The sequence below is a fragment of the Ictidomys tridecemlineatus genome, chromosome 12 (assembly GCF_052094955.1).
Source record: "Ictidomys tridecemlineatus isolate mIctTri1 chromosome 12, mIctTri1.hap1, whole genome shotgun sequence".
In the NCBI taxonomy this organism is placed as follows: domain Eukaryota; kingdom Metazoa; phylum Chordata; class Mammalia; order Rodentia; family Sciuridae; genus Ictidomys; species Ictidomys tridecemlineatus.
The window spans coordinates 23,694,317-23,709,177 of NC_135488.1; the positions used below are offsets into that span (position 1 = coordinate 23,694,317).

The window sequence follows — 14,861 nt, forward strand, 5'->3', positions numbered from 1 at the left end:
AGCTAATGCAAATCTGTTTTCTGACATTAGAGATTTGTCTCTTGTTGACATTTCATATAAAAGGAATCATATGTATGTGATATTATGAGAATGACTGCTTTCATTAAACATGGTATTTTAAGGTGCATCTGTATTTTAATATGGATCAGTATTTTGTCTTTTTCATGGATGTTTAATACCTGTTTTATTTATCCTTGAGTGGACATCTGACTATTGTGAATATTTCTGCTATTAACATTCTCGTACAACTTTTTGTGTGGATGTAGATTTTTCATTTTCTTGAGTGTATAGCTGGAGTGAGCTTGCTGGGTCCTGTGGGGAGTCTATGAAGAGCTGCTAGAACATTCTTCAAATCAGCTGCATCATTCTTACATTTCCATCATCTGTGATTGAGTGCTTTAGCTTCTCTACATCCTTGCTATCACTTGTTTTTAATCTAAATTTTTAATTTAGCTATCCTAGTGGGTGTGACGTGGGATTATAATGTGGTTTTGATTTGCATTTTTCTGACAACTAATGTTGAACATCTTTTTATGTGCATGTGTATTACCATGTGTATAGTCTTTGATGAAATGATTATTCAGATACTTCATCATTTTTATATTGTGTTATTTATCTTTTTATTATTGAGTTGAATGACAATATAAATATAATACAATTTAAAGGCTACATAAATAAGGCTAATAAGAATATAAATATACTTAAAGTATAACTGTAAATACATTGTTAGTTTATATTTTTATTTATATAAGTATAACTTTGTTTATATTTATTTTAAATATAGTATCCCTTATCAGTTACGTTTCCATTCTGTGAGTTTTCTTTTCACATTTTAGATAGTGTGTTTTAAAGCACAAATATTTTTAATTTTGATGAAACCTAGTTAATTTATATTTTTCTTTCCTTTACATTTTTGATGTTATATTTGATAATCCTATGCCAAATCCAAGGTCATGAAGATTTTCCCTTACATTTTCTTCTGAAAGTTTTATAGTTTTATCACTTCCCTTAGGTCTTTGATTAATTTTGAGTTATTTATTTATTTTTTGTTGATTGCATGTAAAGTTCAGGCCAAACTTCATTCTTTTACACATAACTATTTAGTCTTCCCAGAAACATCTATTGAAAAACTTAATTTTTCCCCATTGAATGGTCTTGGCACCCTTGCAAAATCCAATTGATCATAGACCCTAGGGTTTAATTCTGGACTTTTAGTTCTAACTTCTTGACCTACATGTGGCTCCTGTTTCCTGTACTACTCTGTCTTGAGCACTGTTGATTTGTAGTAAGATTTGAAATCAGGAGAATTCTCCAACTTTATTATTTTACAAATTGTTTTGGCCATTCTGGGTCCCTTGATGTTCCATATGAATTTTAAAATCAGCTTGTCAATTCCTATAACAAAGTCAACAGGGATTCTGATAAGAACTGTATCTGTGGGTCAATTTGGAGAGCATGCCATCTCAATAATATTAAGTCTTCCAATTCATGAACCTGGGATGTTTGTTTGCTTAGATGATCTTTAATTTCTTTTGAAAAGTCTTTTTATTAATTTAGAGTATAAGTTGTATGCATTTCTTATTAAATTTAATCCAAAATATTTTGTTTAATTTATGTTGCTAGAAAAAGAATATTTTTCTCAATTTCATTTTTTGGATTGTTCATTGCAAGTACATAAAAATATAGTTCATTTTTGAGTTTTAATTGTGTATATTACAACCTTGCTGAATTTGCTATTAGTTTTGAAGTTTTTTAGTGTATTCTTTGGGATTTTCTATGTAGGCAATCATGTTATTGGTGAGTAGAGGCAGTTTTATTTCCATTTTTGAGTCTGAATGACTTTTATTTATTTGTCTTTTTGTTGTTGTTGTTGTTTTCTGGCATAATTGCCCCAGTTAGAACATCTAGAACAAGGCTGAACAGAAGTTCTAAGAGTAGACATCCTACCAGAAGGTAGAGTCATCCACCCTTAGCTGTGTGTGGTGGGGGCATATTTCAAGATACCCAGGGAGTGTATGAAATCACAGAACTGAAAACTATTGTAGTATGTTTTCTATACACATATACACCTATGATCATGCTTAATTCATGTCAGGCACAGTAAGAGATTAACAACAATAACAGTGATATCAATAGCTCTAAGTTTATAGTATAATGCAAGTTATTTAAAACTTGCAAATTGTCTATTTCTGACACCTTTCATTTAACTTTTTCCAGAGCACAGGAAGTGAAAACACAGCTTGGGGCAACAGTGGCGATAGCTGCATCCAGGTTTCCACCATGAAGTATTATGTGTCCTGTGGGGTTTTGTAGATGCCCTAATGAGGCTAAGGGATTATCTGTTTTATATCTGGTTTCTCTTTCAAGGCAAAATATCCAAACCACATCTCTGGGAGAAGGAAGGGGGACAATGCCATGTTTCTTTAGGACATCCCCATACTGGGAGCTGAGTATGTATGTATTGGAGAGGGGAGGTGTGCAGCTTCAGATTTTCTCAGCTTGCTTTTTCCAGTATTCTCAGCATTCCTTATCTAATTTAAGACTGTAGCTCATGAGGTGAAGCTGGGTGGACAAAGGGAAGTATCATTACCCATGCTCCTCTGGGAAGACAGCCCACTGGGTGGGAGGAAGGGAAGAGGGATTCCTGTGTTCTTGGATACACCAGTGTGGAGAGGAGTTTCTATTTCTCTAAGCTGGGAGGTTGGAGGGAGGTTGAAGGTCTTGTTTCAGATGCCACAGCCTATTGCCATCTACTCAGTTTTAGTGGATTTTTTAAAAACAAAACAAAACAAAACAAAACATTTCTTTCTCTTGCTGTGTGGAAATGCTATGTAGATGTGGAATATGCCACAGTGAATTCCCCCTTATGTACAGCTCTAAAGCACCAATTAAAAAAAAAACTATAAAGGAATATAAGGAAGACCAATACAGTAGAGGAAGTGAGCCAGGGGAGGGAAGGGGGTGGGCAAAAAGAACCACTAGGGACTGAAGTGGAGCAAATTATGTTCCATGCATGTATGATTATGTCAAAATGAACCGAAATTATAGTATAACTACAATGCACTAACGTGCATGATAGTAGTTACAATGTAATATATAATATATAGTATAACTATATAATATTGTAGTTATAGTTTATAATACACTGATAAAAACATTTAAAAAGATTATTTTTAACAGATTTTTAAATGCTCACTATTTTATAATGTTTACCAGTCTCCTGGGGGAATTGATCTGCAGAGTTCCTCACAAAGTTCTGCTTGAAGTCTGGCTATATCTGTTGAAAACATCTATTTATACTCATTTCATGCTAGTTTTATACCTGCACCCAAAGAGACTGTGCTCAGGTCCATTGCTTCTGATACCACTTTAAATGTCTAGTTTCTAATGGCTCCTGCTTTTTTCTCATTATTATAAGCATTTATAGTTTATTACCTACCAAGGTACATTTGAAAGATTAAATGACATTGTTTAAGAAAAAGGACCAATCTTTTGACCATACTTTGTCCAAGAAATCACTCCTACACAATTGTTTGTAAGGAGTTAGTTGCTTTTAGTTTACACATTCACACACCATAGTGTAGAAAAGCTGATTTTTTCCCTGTTATAGTTGCTCTAAATTTTAATTACTATTTGGAGGGATCCAGAATAATGATCCACTTTAATGATTTATTTTTCTACCTCAGATATCACAAGGGTCTTTCCTGCACATGGTAGATTTAGGAAAATGTGCCTGATTTCATGCCAGTAAAAGTCCAGGACTTGGCTCAAGGGCTCTGAGTTCCTGGTGTGCTGGTCTGTGTGTCTTGCTCTCTTTCTTACCTGCATGGTTCCACCTGAATGTGTACTGCCTGGCCCGGGGAGCCCTGCCAGTCAAGTTATGCATCTGCACATGCATTTTTCTAAATAATTCTGTGAATTTAGTAATTTTCTGGTGGCTTTGAATGTGGGTTGAAAGAAGGAAGAAATTGGCAAGCTCTGTATTTTCCATTCACCTGACCCCACCCTGATTCTTTGCTGCTTTCCTTTCAGCTTTCCTGGCTGCCCATATATAATTCTTGACCTGAGAGCCAGCTCAAATGTTCCTACCCCATTTAAGCCCAGAGCCTTTTAACCAGAGTGTAGCTTATCAAAATCTCTCCTCAACAACAGGAGTAAGGCTACTCCTTAAAGCCATTCTTTTCTGCCTAAACAAGTATGTATTTTTATTATTGCATTATTTTTTAAAAGGGGTTTAAAATATAAATCATATTACATGGAATCTGACTTGAATCCATAGATTTTTGTGAAACCTCTGAAAGCCAAGTTAAAAAGTTTTAATACAATCTTCCAGAAAGACCATGTCCTTACAAAAGCTTTAAATGACTATGAAACAGAATAAAGTCTTTGCTTATTATGTGCATGTAACAGAACATGCCCCTCCCTCATGGAAATACCTTGCAGAGCTTCCATCTCTGCACAGATGGCGGCTGAGCAGGTGTGCTGGCTTGGAAGGTTCCTCATTTCCATGATGGTGTTTTCCTTCTCCGCTCTCACTCATAAAGTACTTTGAGCTTCTCCACGGGCAGCACTCATCAAGCTAGAAAGTGGATTGCCATGGTTTCTTCCATGGGGTGAATTCATAATGACATTCATGGGTTCAGAGAAGAAATCAGGACGAGATTGACTACTTTAGATCCCATTGCCTCTCCAGAGTTACTGCAGTGTGAGAACAATAGTTTAGTGGCTGCTGTTCACATCTGATTTGAAAGGACTTGAGGTAGCTAACAAGAAACACTTCCTATTCGTAAATCCTCTTGTCCTCTTGTATGTGTGTCATCCAGAATGGGAGCACACTCGGATCCCGGAAATGCCGTTGCCTTTGATGATCAGGCATTTGACCTGTTTACTTTAAGAAATTGTGCTCTTTTGTAGCATATTCACTGTGGGGCCTGTGTTCTCTTACTAAGCTTCCGTGGGGATTGTGCATGGATTCCTAAAGAATAAGACCACTGGAGCTCCTTTTGTTTGTTCTCAGATGGCTTAAGAGGCTTCCTACAAAAGTGAACCAGCTCGAGTCTTGAAATCATTTTTTAGTATATTACGAACTCCCACTTTTATGCAAAAGGAGTGGTACAAATGCATGAGGCTCTGTTTTGCTATTGTTAACAGAAAATCACATGATCTATTTCAACAGTAAGGAAACTTGAGGAAATTCTCCACGTTCTGAGCAAGTTTTGTCTGTTGTTAGTCAGGAGGGATATCATAGTGTCAGGATTTCAACTTCATGGATAATCATTATAGTTATATGCCAACTTTGTCTTTAAAAGTGAAAGCAAGAAAAACAGAAGAAATGCCTAGTTGTCAAGATGGGAAAATATAGAAAATCACCCTCGTAATATTGTCAGCTTTAAAAGGTATCTTTTGTCTATCTCGATTCTAGGGTATTTCTAAAATGAAGGAAAATGTTTAAAGACCACATACATACACAAAATATAAGAGACCAAGTGAATCTTACAGCTGTTGTGTGAAGACACAATGCTCTACTTGCTTGTGTGGTGGGTGGAAATGGAATGATGCTAGAGATGAGTACCCTTTGTTTCCTGTCCAGCTGATTTGACTGTTGCCCCATGATTTCAAATGGTCCCTTTTGATTATTCTTAAAAAAAAAAAAAGGAAAGAAAAAAAAAGAGTATACATTTTGCTGCTCTTAAGAAAAAAAATATTATTCCCATTATACCAAACTCTGAACACAGAATTAAATCCACCCATTACTTTATCACATATGAATTGGACACCCATAGGGGTGTCGGGGTCAGTGGTAGAAAAATCTCTGGGTCTCATCATTCAGGATGATCAGGCATTTGACTTGTTTACTTTAAGAAATTGTGCTGTTTTGTAGCATATTCATTGTGGGGCCTGTGTTCTCTTACTAAGCCATAGCAGCTGGTGACTCGGAGGAGGCTGCACTCGCCTGGCTACACAGGCAACCACAACTCCAAGGAAGAGGCCTCCTTCAGGGCCTTTCCCAACTGAGCACTGAACAAATGATCTGGATGGATGAGGAATGGAAGTCTGGTGTGGGTGGCATAAAGAATGATCTTGGATGTGAAGTCAGAGGGGAAGGTAGCAGTTAGGTCCTCATCAGCTTGTGGGTGGAGCTGAGGGGTTGAACTTTTGAGTCAAAGGCTTTCAGTCTTAAAGCTGGCATGACCTCCTGAGTTTGGAGAAGGTCTTTTGACCTTTCCTGGTGACAGTGATTAAAACCCAAATTCTTAATTCTTACCTGTGGCTGGGGATATCATTTAAGGATGTGACACTTCTGGCTACAAAGAAAAACCTTCATGAAGAGATGTTTGTCATCATGGCTCAAGCTTTCTTTCTTTCTTTTTTTTTTTTTTTTTTTTTGGTACAGTGTAGCACGTCCATCCATATGATCTTGTCTGTGATTTCAGAAGCTTATTGAAGTTCTTTTCGAAGATGATTTCTTCCCCAAGAGGAATGGTGGTGCCAGCTGCCAAACACTTTTGTTTTGTTTTCATTATTATTTGTTATTTGTCAGAGGCTTTTTATGTTAATACCTTGGATCTATAATCCTCCCAGTCACTCTTATTTACATATACTATGATTAGAAACTTTACCAAATTAAACTTATACAATAAGTTGAAATTATAAAGGCAGCATTGATGAAAAGAAGTCTTAAGGAGTGAGCATCAGTCATTCCCAACTCTGCCAGGTAATAAGCTGAGTGACAGTGAAAACCTTACCAACCTCTTTGGGTCCCAGAATTTTACGTATCATAAAGAGGAGCTGACATCTGCTGTGAGAAGCACACAGGTTGTTGCAAAGCATAAGATGAACTCACTGATGAAATCATGGATGGTAATATAAAGAGGGCATGAGCATGAACCTTCAGATGAGAAATGCCACAGGCTGTAGCTTCGAGTTCAGCTCATTAGCATTGGAATTGAGCCTCTCTCCATTACCTTTGAGTTGCACGAACTGAGTAAGTTCTCGGACCTCATGAGATTCCATTTCGTGTCTGAAAATAGAAATATAGATAGTGACATCAAAATCCTGGAGGATTACATGGGATAATCTGGGCTTGATGTCTCACTCTCAGCAGATGCATGGCAGAGCTCTTGTCCTCAGCTATCTCTCCTGGGTCTTTCATCTATCTATACCAGCGCAGTCCTCTCGGAGAACTATACATTATGTATAATGTATGATATAATATTAATATATAATACATATTATGTATATATCACATTTTCTTTATCCATTCATCTATTGAAGGACACCTAGGTTGGTTCCATAGTTTAGCTATTGTGAATTCAGCTGCTATGAACATTAACATCACTGTTCCACTGTAGTATGCTAGTTGTATGTGTTCCTTATTTTAGAATTCAGAAGAGGGTAAAGAGATAATCAGCAGTCATACTGACATTCCTCTTTTCTAGATAGCATCCTAGAATTTCATTTGAGTCTGAATTTTTAGGCATACATTTATATACCTGGAATGATACTGAGTCAGTAATTTTCTGTTTTGAACTTTATACTTAATATAACATGATAGGCATTTTTGTCATCACCACAAATTCTTTGTAGAGATATTTTTAATGGTTGAGGCTGACATAAACATATTTATCAGTAATCTTTGACTTCTGATTTTGGGGGGAAGTATATTAGTAACTAGAGTTTTAAGCCAAGGAATATAAAGCTTCACCGATTCCTGATATAACTAGACAATTGATTTTTCAAGAATGTCATTTCAGCTGCATTATCAGCTCCTCTCACTGTGCTTTTGAAGTGTCTGGCTTTTAAAATACGTGTGTGTGTGTGTGTGTCTGATATTATGCTTCTATGTTTCTCAGGCTTCTATTTCAGCCTTTATTATATATAGTACAAGTAATGCTTGTGATATCAAAACATTGTATCATGAAAATTTGTAGATTTTTCTCCTTAAGCATCTTCATCTGCATTTATTGCTATTTATTTACCTTTATCTAAGCACTGACTGTACAACTAATGTAGACACATTGAAACATTAGATCAATGAGTGAATACATCAACAAATGACTCATTGTGTACTTTGAGAGCTTTTACTCTCTGAAAATTGAATTGAATTCGTCAAAGAATTTAGATCATTGACATGAATATGTAGATTGTAGGCAGAAAGAAAACTTATATAAATTAGGTACTTGAATCATAAATTAATTTAATAATCTACACAGATTAATGGTTGAATATGCCGTGATTTTATGATTTGATGTCCAAAAGTTCTGTTAACTGTTCTGAAGAAATCCTGAGAAATTTGCAACCTATTTCAGGAATATTTTCTCTTGATTTCTTTTTTTTTTTTCTTAAGAACGTCTTATTTTTGTGTAATTTGGATTCTCGATAGTAAAGACTGAAGTGTTTTAGTTCACATGAAACAGTTTTGAAGGAATTTTAAATATTATGCATATATGATTATAGAGAATGTTAGAGAATTATTGGGATTTTGCATTAATTTTTCAAAATACATTAAAAAATACACTCATAGGGCCACAACAACTACTAGTACTACTACTTCTTCCTCTCTCTCTCTTCTCTACCTCTCTACCTGCCTCTCTCTCTCTCTCTCTCCCTCAGTTCTGGGGCTTGAACCCAGGGCCTTTCACATGCTAGGTGGGAGCTCTACCACCGATCTACATCCCCAATCCCTACAATTTCTATTAATGGTGAAAAAGAATATGAGTGACTCACACTGTTGTATTACATGTGGAGCTTCCAACTCATATTCTATCATTTCCTCTGCTTTCATCAAAGTCTCCCAAATGCATCGTGTGCTTCCTCACACCAAATAGAATGTGCTTCTATTTTGGCAATTTCCAGCCCAGAAACTAAATATTAAAACTTATTTATTTACCTATTAATGCAGTGCCAAATGTCCTTCCAAATGATTCACAAGGATTAATTCGTTCTGTCTTCTAACAACCTTGTCAGGTAGCTATTATTACTAGCTTCATTTTCTATCTGAGGTTACTGAGGTTAGAAAGTTTCCCTGACTTTCTAGGGTCACAAATTTTGCATGTGGTGGAGCTGGATTTAAACCCAGGCTCCTGTGACCCAGCATCCACAGTGCAGATTCTACATTACATCTCATTATCAAGATATGAAGAATCACAAGATCAGAAACACATCCCCAGCCACAAACACTCCACCCAGGAGTCCATGTTGTACCCAGACACACCATAGTGCCCTCCAAGGAGGAGTTGCAAAGCTCCAGCCACTCGGCATTTCATCTCGGGAAGCCCCTTCCTTATATGAAGCACTGAACCCACTGTAGAGGCTTTGGAGAAGACGAACAGGATGATCCGTGTTAATTAGCAGCACAGCCTCTGACACTATAGAGCAAAAGAGGAACGGCCACTGAGCACACATCTCATGTACTTGACACAGTGTATTGGCCCCTAAACATTCCTGGAGATAGATAAATAGATGTGTTAGGCAGAGGCATGTATATTTATCAAGGTTCTCAAAAATCTCTCGGCCATTTGTAGACTACAAATCATGATTTTAAAGGTTGGAGATTGTTAAGGCCATGTACAGACCTCAGGGGATGATGACTGACAACATGAAATCCAGATAGAAAATAGGAAAATAGAACCCAGGTAAGGAGCTCTGAGGGTGCCCTTAAGGGTGATCCATTCTCAGTTCCAAACACTGTCTGGGGAATTTGATTTCACTTTACATAGACTTTAAAAAAAATGATAAAACTATAATAAGTGCATGTGGTCAACCTTACTTAGGGAAACTTCATGTAAATGCAATACATTTCCCCAGAAAATGTTTGGTAAGTAAATGGTTATTGTAAGATTTGGGGCAGGCCATTTTTTTTTCATTCATTCATTCACTAAATTAATATCTATCAGTGCTAGGTATTGTGCTAGGTAGTAAGTGCTAGTACTGTGTCTGATACTTGAAATTAATGTATCAGTGAACAAAACAGAAAAGTCATAATAGTTCTTTCAAGTACTTGTTTATTGAAGGAATCTTTATTCTGATGCTCTAATGTGCCCAACATGGTTCTAGGAATCTGGGATGAGGTAGTAGAATAACACAAAAGATTTTGAAAGCCCCTTACATTCTTAGAGACCACTATTTGAGATCACTCCAGGTATGACTACAACCTTGGGTTATTACTCAGGCACCAGTGGAAATACCATCCTTAGCTCTGCAATGTTAGAATCAGTGCCTGGGTTGAAATTCTATTGGGAGAATTCTTTTACATAACAGACAAAAAAAGTGCCTGGATAAATTACTTATGCATTCCCTTTCATCTTCTCTCAGACACATTCTAATCTTTACAGACCTTGAAGCAATAAGGCCAGCAATAATGCTTCTCAGGGCTAGTTCCCAGCCCAGCCTCTGATATCCTCTAACTCAGCACTTTGCTTTCATGGTTTGCATTTTCACCTTCCCTCATTATTGAGTAGGGGTTGATTCCAGGACTTACTGATTTTTTTTTAAGTTAAATCAGTGTCTGTGTCAATATAAATGGATGACAGTAAATGTGTAACTGGCTTACAATTCATTTATCTATATTAAATTTTTGAGAATCCAAAATATCTCAACCATTTGGAAGAGTGGCTTTTTTTTCTAACTCTATGAAAATGGACTTTGAATTTCCCCATCCTATGTCAATGTAGAATATATATATGTCTAATAATAACCATATTTTAATTTTATTCAACTCTCAGGTTTGGCGATGGTTACACTGTCAAAGTTTGGCTGTGTGAGGAAGCAAATCAACCAAGCACTATTTCTGATTGCTTAAAGCTCCATTTTCCAGGAATTCAGTTTAAGGTAGGACTAATATTCTGCATTGTCTTTGTTTTTATCTGAAAATACCTTTGAAATGCATTTGTATTTTTTTTCCGTTTTTATTCTACACTGTCATGATAAACTTACTCCCTGTTATCTTGGCCTCATGTGAATATTGTCCATGCTTTACTACCCAAAGTAGCATGGATAGCTTATACTACCTGGCCACTCTGAGGAGTGAAACCTGCTTGGTCTCTTGTTGGATTTCACAGAGAAGATTTAAATTATATATTCACCCCTCTAACCAGTGGGCACAACTCTATTGCATAGTTTATATTGTTCAGTTTGAAGGTAGCAAAAATTAATTTCTTCCCTATATTTGTAGTAGATTTATATCTGTTGTGATTTCAGTATTATTTCATAAGAAGAACCCCATGGTTGAGATCATAATCCTCTTTTAACTTGATATAATTAAGTGTGGTCCCCTGGACCATCAGCATTTTCAATACCTGGGAACTATTTAGGTATGCAGAATCTCAGGTTCCAACCTACTGAACCTGAATCTGCATTTTAAACATATGACCAGATGATTTTTATGCACATTAAATTTTTAGAAATACTGTCTACAATTCTTTTGGAAATCTGTAATCCTAAGTTATCATCACTTCTAACATGTCCATAAAATATAGGTCTTACCTACTTACTCCAACAACAAGCATTTGGTGGAAGGAAGAAGCCTGCTGTGTAAAACATTACCATTCATGCTCTAGTACCACTCTGAACAGCCCTATAATATAGCTGTCACAGGCTTCCTTGGTATACATGAAAACAGGATCAGAGCAGTTAGATATCAAGCCAAGAGTTGCTCAGCTAGTGGAGAGGGCCTCTGAGAGCTAATAAGCACATGTCCTGAAGTGAAGTTCAGGGCACTTCCAGATACCTCTATTATGCCACATTAACTTCTTACTTCTGTAATATCTGTAGGCAACTTCTGACTCTTTAAAGAGGTCCTTCCTGTGCTTATGGCAAAGTGGGGGTCAAAGCAGGGGCAGAACAGCAATTCAACCCAAGTGAATGACATTTATCAAATATGCCTCCTTGTAAATTGTCATCAATAAATATTCATTAGAGGCTCACAAAGTGAAGCTAACTAGCTCATTCGTACTGATGTGTGTCACTTGATTTAAAAAAAAAACATATCTGAGTGTAGTTGGAGATTCAATGCAATGTGATCAATTTTGTTTAATGATTGCCTGTCATATGACACTTTCTAATTTTGGGATCTTAGGGACAGCGCCTTAATTTATTGGAGTATCATGTGCCAAAAAGATGGGGATGCTTGGCTGATTTGTTCAAAGTTCTAGAGGACAAGAAGGCCTTCTTGAACATCAAGCATTATTCTATTAATCAGACCACTCTGGACCAGGTATAGTACCTTGAATGAGTCAGCAAGTTGCATTTTGATATGCTCATCAGGCATACCACATCTAGGAAATTTAAAAATTTTGTCAGATTACTTCTCCAGCTCAACATTTCTTTTAATTAACCTTGTTCACTCTTACAAAATTCTAATAAGGATGGTGAGCATTAGAAGCTTTGTTTTCCATGTGCCCCCCACTCAAGGTGTACATTCCTAGGACTTCAATCTGTTTATAATTACAATGGACATGCAGTAAGTCAAATCATAAACTATTAACCGTCCCTTCCCCACTTTACCCAGTCTCTAAAAGATTAATTGGACCCTACTACAACTGAATGATAACTAACAAAAGGGAAACAAAAAGTGCTTGGTTGACTAAGAGTGCTAGAAATGTAAAATTATATCACAACTTCTTTCTGAAACCACACTTAAGGTATTGAGAATTTCCAGGTAATTCATTAAGCACCCAGAAATATTTGTCATTCCCAGAGTTGAATCCTGAATGGATTTGTATGTTTAGGGTGATGAAGGAGAGGATGGCATGGCTATCTGATTGAGAGATTTGGGGGCTGTTTTGGCAGTGTTCTGAGACATTCTCTCCCCTTCTGATAGTTGAAATCCAGAGACAGACTGTACTTACAAATGAGCAATTATTTTCATTATTTCTTTCAGGTATTTATTAATTTTGCTACTGAACAGCAACGGACTCCACCCTCTACTCTTGATCTATCCACTGACTGTCACCACCCCTATCATCTCTCTATTTAACCAAAAAAGGAATAATCCCTTGACTTTCAATATAACTAATATTCAAGGATCAAACACACATGCACAGCTGAGGGCTGAAAGACATGCTCCAGGCAGTCAAGTTATTCTCTCTGTCACTGTCTGTTTGGAAACTCTCTGTTTATTCATAATCGGCAAACTGAAAGGTCACTTTTTCCATGGACTTTTGGGTTGGTTCCTCCAACACATTGACTCTTTTTCCACATCGGGTGGTCACCAGCTTCTTTGTGACAAAGGCGGGAATGAATTAACAGAGTCCAAGCTGAGACACTCCAGGGCTGAAAGGCTGTCCCTGACTGTCCATGCCAAATGTCTCATTTTTCTCTTAAGGAAACTGTGACTTTTCCCCCAAGAACCATTGGGGGGGGAAAATTTCCTAACTTATTTATATAGGAAATAGTATCAAGGACTGTCTTTTGATTGATGTGGTTACATATTTTAAAATCAAAACTCAATGATTTAAATGCAAACTTTTCCTAAAACTGTATGGTATATGGCATAAGATGATAAAAGTGCCCATTATTTTTATATAAAATATACTTTAGAAATAGGAGTTGCAAAGCATTTTTTGGTGAACCCATAAGCAAAATTAAAGAAATTAAATTAGTTGTTCTGTGTCATTTATAACAGTTTTACCAGATTGTAATTATAATAGGGATATAACAAGAAATAGAATGTGGATTTTTTTACATAATTTGGAAGAATTATTTCTTTGTTATTCTAAGCCAATGATGTTTTCAAAGGGTGGTAGTTCCCATATTAGGTGCATTGGCTTACTCTGGGAGCATTGTAATTCTCAGGCCCAATTTCAGAGCTGATGAACCTCAAACCCTGGGCCTGGAGCCCAGCAATCTGAGTTTGAACAAAGATATCCCACTTTGAGAACAAAGGAGATATCTAGTTTCTTCCTAATTATAAAGGTAAAGTCAATACAGGATGTAGTAATTCAATATTGGTTTTAAAATATATTTTAAATATTTTTTAAAAGATATGTCATTCTCAGAATTTTTATCCTCAAGATGTGGCTTTCAAAACCTCTATTAATATGACAATTTATATCTTATACTTAATAAAGTATACAAAATCAATATATCTGCTACTGAAAATGTTTCCAAGTGAAATATTTTTGAACATTTCTCTAACAGCATTTTTCTAAAACCTCAGTGAAAGACCACATTAACTTTATTATAAAATTTGACCCTATCCGGCACTATCATTGAGTACTAGTAGCTTGTGATAGAAGAAAAAGACATTGTGACATTTGTTTACTATGGCGAGATTTAATTAAGTTTGTCTTTCCTGAATATCATTTTGTACTAGACATAATTTTGAATGGTAAAGACTAAGCCAATCATGTGTAGCTTTAATGTAACTGATTTTGATTCTCATGTATCACATGAATTATGCTCTCTTAAAAGAATTACAGTTAAGATTTTATGATTTTTTTCCCTCAAATTCTAACATAGTCTCATTGTCAAAATGGAAGATGTAATCTCTTTTTGTTGTTGAATCAATAAATACCAATTTGTGAAACACGGATATATTTATACTGCAGTGAATAAATGAGATGTGCTGTAATTTAGCCTGGTTCTTGGAATGTAATTGTGTTTTTGCCAATATATTTCCTTGCATCTTTATTTGTGTCTTTAGGGATCCAATTTAATTCAGGTAAGAAGAAAATGGAACTACTCCAGATCTTTTAAAGTTTGAAAGGTTAAAATTTAATTGAGTTTTGCTCTGCTATGTTCTGCTCTTAGGGGTTCTTTTCTGGTCTTTGAATTGCTGTATTCTTGCAGTTTATGCTTCAAGGTATGCTTTTGAACAATAAACAGGAAGAAAAAGAAACCCAACATGCTAAAACTCCACA

At 36.0% G+C, this 14,861-nt stretch overlaps 1 pseudogene; it reads left to right on the forward strand.

Moving 5' to 3' along the window:
- LOC144368925 (ATP-binding cassette sub-family A member 13-like) overlaps positions 1-14,572 on the forward strand; it is a 398,370-nt pseudogene extending 383,798 nt beyond the window's left edge.
- Positions 14,573-14,861: the final 289 nt, after the last annotated feature.